The 6,860-nt window shown below is 46.4% G+C and overlaps 1 pseudogene; it reads right to left on the bottom strand.

Annotated features, from left to right (window-relative positions):
- Positions 1–2,769: 2,769 nt before the first annotated feature.
- Positions 2,770–3,492, bottom strand: LOC138930598 (ferritin light chain pseudogene; annotated as a pseudogene).
- Between the last annotated feature and the right edge of the window lie 3,368 nt (positions 3,493–6,860).

Raw genomic sequence — 6,860 nt, 5'->3', positions numbered from 1 at the left:
AATGAACAGAGTTCATTCTGTCATTTTGAGATTGTACCCATCTTAGGCCAGTTACCTAAGTTCTCTGTGCTTCCATATGTGAGTGGTGTGATCTTAGTCAAGTTGCATAACCTTTTCGTGCTTCCATATCTTAGCTGTGTGATCTTAGACAATTTGTGTGACCTTTTCTGTGCTTCCACTTATGAGCTGTGTGATCTTGGGCAAGTTGCCTGACCTCCCTTTGCTTCCATTTCTGAGCCCTGTGATCTTAGGCAAGTTGCCTACCTCTCTATGCTTCAGTATCTTACCTGTGTTATTGTATGTAATTTGCCTGACCACTCTGTTCTTCTAATTTTGAACTGTCTGATCTTAAGCAAGTTGCCTAATCCCTTTTTGCTTCCACTTCTGAGTTGTGCAATTGTAGGCAAGTTGCCTGTTTTTACTGTGTTTCCACATCTGAGCTGTGTGATCTTAGGCAAGGTGCCTGACCTGTAGGTACTTCCTCTCCTGAACTGTCCTATCTTAGTCAAGGTGCCTGAACTCTCTGTGCTTCCCCTTAAGAGCTGTGTGATCTTAGGCAATTTGCATGACCTCTCTGTGTTTCCACCTATGAGCTGTATGAACTTAGTTAAGGTGCCTGTCCTTTCTGTGCTTCCATTTGACCTGTGTGATTTTAGGCAAGTTACTTAACAACTCTGTGCTTCCATATGTGAGTTGTGTGCACTTAGGCAAGATGCCTAACCTCTCTGTGTTTCCACATGAGCTGTGTGTTCTTAGGCATGTTGCCTAACCTCTCTGTGCTTCTATATGGGAGCTGTGTGATCTTAGGCAAGTTGCGTAAACTCTCTGTGTTTCCAAATTTGAGTTGTGTGATCTTAGGCAAGCTTCCTGACCTCTCTGTGCTTACACTTCTGACTTGTGTTATCTTAGGCAAGTTGCCTGTCCTCTCTGTTCTTCCAGCTCTGAGCTGAGTGATCTTAGGCAAGTTACCTGAACTCTCTGTGCTACCACTTTGGAGCTGTGTGATCCTAAGCAAGTAGCCTGACCTCTAGTGCTTTCTTTATGAGCTGTGTGATGTTTGGGAAGTTTTCTGGTATCTGTGTGCTGTGTGATCCACATCTGAGCTGTGTGATCTTAGGCAATTCGTCTAACTTCTGTGCTTCCATATCTAAGCTGTGTGACCTTAGGCAAGTTGTGTAAAATCTCTGTGCTTCCACTTCTGAGCTGTGTGATCTTAGGCAAGGTGCCTGATCTTTCTGGGCTTCCACTTCTGAGTCTCTTATCTTAGGCAAGTTGTCTGACCTCTCTGTGCTTTCAACTTGGAGATGTGTGATATTAGACTAGTTGCTACCTCTCTGTATTTCCACTTTCGAGCACTGTGATCTTAGTGAAGTTCCTGATCTCTCTGTGCTTCTACTTCTGAGTTGTGTCATCTCAGTCAAGTTGCCCGACCTCTGTGTGCTTCCACATGTAAGCTGTGTGTTCTTAGGCAAGTTCCTGAACATCTCTGTGCTTCCACATCTGAGCTGTGTGAACCTGTGCAGGTTCCCTGACCTCTCTGTGCTTCCAGTTCTGAGCTGTGTGATGTCAGGGAGGTTGCCTGACATCTCTGTGCTTCCAAGTCTGAGCTCTGTGATCTTAGGCACGTTGCCTAACCTCACTACGCTTCTACTTCTTAGCTTTGTGATCTTAAGCAAGTTCCCTGACCTCTCTGTGCTTCCACTTCTGAGCTGTTTCATCTTAGGCAAGTTGCCTGACCTCTCTGTTTCCAACACTGAGCTGTTTTCTCTTAGTCATGATGCCTGACCTCTCTGTGTTTCCATTTAAGAGCTGTGTGATCTTAGGCAAGTTTCCTGACCTTTCTGTGCTTCCACATCTGAGCTGTGTGCTGGTAGGCAAGGTGACTAACCTCTCTGTGCTTCCATTGCTGAGCTGTGTGATCTTAGGCAAGTTGCCTGAGCTCTGTGTATTTTGACTTATGAGCTGTGTGACCTTAGATAAAATGTCTGACCTCTCTGTGCTTCCATATATGAGCTCTGTGCTCTTAGGCAAGGTTTTAACCTCTCTGTACTTTCACTTTTGAGCTGTGTGATCTTAGCCAAGTTGCCTAACCTCTCTGTGCTTTTACTTCTTATCTGGGTGATCATAGCCAAGTTGCCTGACCTGTGTTCTTCCACCTCTGAACTTTGTGATCTTAGCAAAGTTGCCTGAGTCTCTGTGTTTCCATGTGAGCCCTATGATCTTAGGCAGGTTTTCTAACCACTCTGTGCTTCTGCTTAAGAGCTGTGTGATCTTAGCCAAGTTTCCTGACCTCTCTCTGCTTTCGCTTCTGAGCTGTACGATGTTAGGCAGGTTTCCTGACCTCTCGGTGCTTCCACTTGTGAGCTGTATGATCTTAGGCAAGTTGCCTAACTTCTCTGTGCTTCAATATATGAGCTCTTAGGTAAGGTCCCTAACCTCTCTGTGCTTCCACCTGTGAACTGTGTGATTTCAGTCAAGTTGCCTGCCCTCTCTGTGCTTCCACTTTTGAGCTGTGTGATGTTACACAAGTTACCTAACTTCTCTGTGCTTCCACTTCTGAGATGTGTGATCTTAAGCAAGTTTCCTGCCGTCATTGTGCTTCCACTTTTGAGCTGTTATCTTTTTTTTTTTTTTTTGCTGCAAAAAGCTTTATTGTTTCCATTTGGTCCAAGGCTTGAGAGGGCTCCAGGGTGTTAAAAAGCTGCCTAGTGGCTGCAGAGAGGGGCTTCAGGCAGCCCTGATGTGAGGTGGGTTCTTCAGTGGCCACTGGTCTTCAGAAGCTCCTAGTCGTGCTTGAGGGTAAGCCTTTGAAGAGATACTCACCCAACCCAGCCTGGGGACCAGCCAGCCTGCGGAGGTTGGTCCGGTGGTCACCCATCTTCTTGATGAGTTTCACTTCCTCATCTAGGAAGTGGTTCTCCAGGAAGTCGCAGATGTGGGGGGCTCCGCGGGCAGAAGCCAGGCCATGCAGATCCAGCGGGGCTTGATTCAGGCTCTTCTCTACGAGAAGGGCGGCTTCCATGGCCTCCTGGGTTTTACCCCACTCATCTTGAGATGGCTTCTGCACGTCCAGAAGAGGGCGCGGCCGCCACGCTGGTTTTGCAGTTTCAAGAGACGCTCCGCGCCCTCGCGCTTCTCCTTGGCCAATTCGCGAAAAAAGTGACCCACACCCTCCAGGGCCACATCGTCGTGGTCGAAATAGAAGCCCAGAAAGAGGTAGGTGTAGGAGACCCCGCAGTTGCATGTTAACCAGGCGGTTGACGGCGGCCTCCACCTCGGTAGAATAATTCTGACGAATCTGGGAGCTCATGATTGGTCGGTAATAAGGAGTTAAAAAATGGTGGCTGGTCCCGGTGATCGTGGATAGCTGAGTGGCTGACTCCAGAGGTTGCGACTGGAAAAAAGGTTGGAGGGTGGTTGGAGGCTGGAGCAAGGGGCGTCCCTGGGTCTGTTCGGTCCAAGCACTGTTGAAGCAAGAGACAGATCCGCGGGGCCGCCCAGGGCACTTCCTGAGCTGTGTTATCTTAGTCAAATTGCCTAACCCTCCGTGTTTCCACTTCTGAGCCATGTGCTATTAGGCTAAGTGCCCAAGCACTCTGTACTTCCACTGATGTGCTGCGTGTTCTTAGGCTAATTGCTTGACTTCTCTGTGCTTCCACTTAAGAGCTGTGTAGGCTGGTAGGCAAGGTGACTAACCACTTGTGTTTCCACTTCTGAGATATATGATTGTAGGCAAATTTCCTGACCTCTCTGCGCGTCCACTTTTGAGCTGTGTGATATTGCACAAGTTACCTAACTTCTCTGTGCTTCCACTTCTGAGGTTTGTGATCTTAAGCAAGTTTCCTGACCTCTTTGTTCTTCTATTTATGAGCTGTGTGCTCTTGGGCAAAGTGACAAATTTCTCTGTGCTTCTACTTAAGAACTGTGTGATCTTAGGCAAACTGCCTGACCTCTCTGTGATTTCAGCTCTGAGCTCCATGATCTTTGGAAAATTTCCTGACCCCTCCATGCTCCCATTTAGGAGCTGTGTGCTGCTAGGCAAGGTGACTAACCTCTATGTGCCTCCACTTTCGAGATGTGTGATCTTATGCAAGTTGCCTGGCCTCTCTGTACTGCGAATAAAGTGCTGTTTGATTTTAGGCAAATGACCTGGACTCTCTGGGCTTCCACTTCTGAGCTATGTGACCTTAAATAAGTAGTCTGACCTCTGTGTTTCCACATGTGAGCTGTGTGATCTTAGATAGGTTACATGTCCTCTCTGTTTCCTCTTCTGTTCTGTGTTATCTTAGGCAAGTTGCCTGACCACTCTATGCTCCCATATCTGAGCTCTGTGATCGTAGGAAAGTTGCCTAACGTCTCTGCACTTCCATATGTGAATTGTGTGATTTTAGGCAATTCCCCTGATCTGTCTGTGCTTTCACTTTTGAGCTGTGTGACCTTAGAAATTTTACTAACCTCTATGTGCTTCCACTTCTGAGCTGTGTGATCTTAAGTAAGTTGCCTGTCATCTTTTTGCTTCTCTTTCTGAGCTGTGTGATCATAGTCAAGTTGCCTAAGGGCTCTGTGTTTCCACTTCTGAGCTGTGTGCTGTTAGGGAAAATGCGTAACCACCCTGTGCTTGCACTTAAGAGCTGTGTGTTCTTAGGCTAATTGCTTGACCTCTCTGTGCTTCCAGCTCTGTTCTACATCATCTTCGGAACCTTTCCTGACCTCTCTGTTCTTCATCTTAACAGCTGTATGCTGGTAGGCAAGGTGACTGTCTACTCTGTGCTTCCACTTCTGAGATGTTTGATCTTAGGCAAGTTGACTGGCCTCTCTGTGCTTCTACAAAAGTGCTGTTTCATCCTAGGCAAGTTGCCTGACCTCTCTGTGTTTATACCTCTGACCTCTGATCTTAGTCCAGTTTCCTGACTCTGTGCTTCCACTCTGAGCTGTGGGATCATAGACAAGTTTCTTGACCTCTCTGTACTTCCATATCTGAGCTGTGTGATCTTAGCCAAGTTGCCTGACCACTCTGTGCTTCCACATCTGAGCTGTGTGCTGGTAGGCAAGGTGACTAACCTCTCTGTGCTTCCATTGCTGAGCTGTGTGATCTTAGGCAAGTTGCCTGACCTCTGTGTATTTTGACTTATGAGCTGTGTGACCTTAGATAAATTGTGCTTCCATATATGAGCTGTGTGCTCTTAGGCAAGGTTTTAACCTCTCTGTACTTTCACTTTTGAGCTGTGTGATCTTAGCCAAGTTGCCTAATCTCTCTGTGCTTCTACTTCTTATCTGGGTGATCATAGCCAAGTTGCCTGACCTGTGTTCTTCCACCTCTGAACTTTGTGATCTTAGCAAAGTTGCCTGAGTCTCTGTGTTTCCATGTGAGCCATGTGATCTTAGGCAGGTTTTCTAACCACTCTGTCCTACTTATGAGCTGTGTGATCTTACCAAGTTTCCTGACCCCTCTCTGCTTTCGCTTCTGAGCTGTACGATGTTAGGCAAGTTTCCTGACCTCTTAATGCTTCCACTTGTGAGCTGTGTGATTTCAGTCAAATTGCCTGCCCTCACTGTGCTTCCACTTGAGCTGGATCATCTTAGGAAAGTTGCCTAAGCTCTGTGTTGTTCCATATATGAGCTCTGTGCTCTTAGGCAAGGTGCCTAACCTTTCTGTGATTCCATTTCTGAGCAGAGTGATCTTAGGTTGCTTGACCTCTCTGTTCTTCCACTTCTGAGCTGTGTTATGTTAGGCAAATTGCCTAACTTCACTGTGTTTCCATTTCTGAGCTGTGTGTTCTTAGGCAAGTTGCCTCAACTCTCTGTGCTTCCACTTCAGAGCTGTGTGATCTTATACACAGGTTGCCTGACTTCTACGTGCTTCCATGTCTGAGCTCTGCGATATTAGGCAAGTTGCCTAACTTCTCTGTTTCTAATTCTGAAGTTGTGAGTTCTTAGACAAGTCGCCCTACTTCTCTGTGCTTCTACCACTGAGCTGTGAGATCTTAGGAAAGTTGCCTGACCTTCTGTGCTTCCATTTCTGAGCTGTATTATCTTCGCAAAGTTGCCTTATGTCTCTGTGCTTCCAGTTCTAAGCTGTGTGATTTTAAGCATGTTACCTGCCCTCTTTTTGCCTCCACTTCCAAGCTGTGTGATATCAGGCATTTATTGGCAAACCTTTCTGTGCTTCTGTGTATGAACTGTGTGGTCTTAGGCAAAGTGCCTAACATCTCTGTGCTTCCATTTCTGAGCTGTGTGATCTTAAGCAAGTTGCCTGACCTCTTTGTGCTTCCATTTTTGTGTCGTGTGATCTATTGAAAATGCCTAACCTCTCTGTGCTTCTATGTATGAGCTGTGTGCTCTTAGCAAAGTGTGTAACTTCTTTCTGCTTCCACTTAAGAGCTATGTAATCTTAAGGAAATTGCCTAACCTTTCTGTGCTTCCAGCGCTGAGCTACATGATCCTAGGAAAATTTGCTGACTTCTCTGTGCTTCCACTTATGAGTTGTGTGCTGGTAGGCAACGTGATTAACCTCTCTTTGCTTCCACATCTGAGCTGTGTGATCTTAAGCAAGATGCCTGACCTCTCTGTGTTTCCAGTCTGAGATGTTTCATCTTAGGCAAGTTGCCTGATCTTTCTGTGATTCCGCTATTGAGCTGTGAGATCTTGGTCAAGTTGCCTGACATCTCTGTTCTTTTCCTTGTGAACTGTGTAATCTTAGGCAAGTTGCCTGACCTCTCTGTGCTTCCACTTTGGAACTGTCTTCCAATGAAAGTTGCATGAACTCTCTATGATTCTGCTTCTTGAGCTATGTGACCTTAGTCAAGTTGTCTGACATCTCTGTTTTTAAACCTCTGAGCTGCTGCTGCTGCTGCTGCTAA

Source organism: Ovis canadensis, chromosome X (assembly GCF_042477335.2).
Source record: "Ovis canadensis isolate MfBH-ARS-UI-01 breed Bighorn chromosome X, ARS-UI_OviCan_v2, whole genome shotgun sequence".
Lineage (NCBI taxonomy): Eukaryota > Metazoa > Chordata > Mammalia > Artiodactyla > Bovidae > Ovis > Ovis canadensis.
This window is presented reverse-complemented; position numbering and strand designations above follow the sequence as displayed.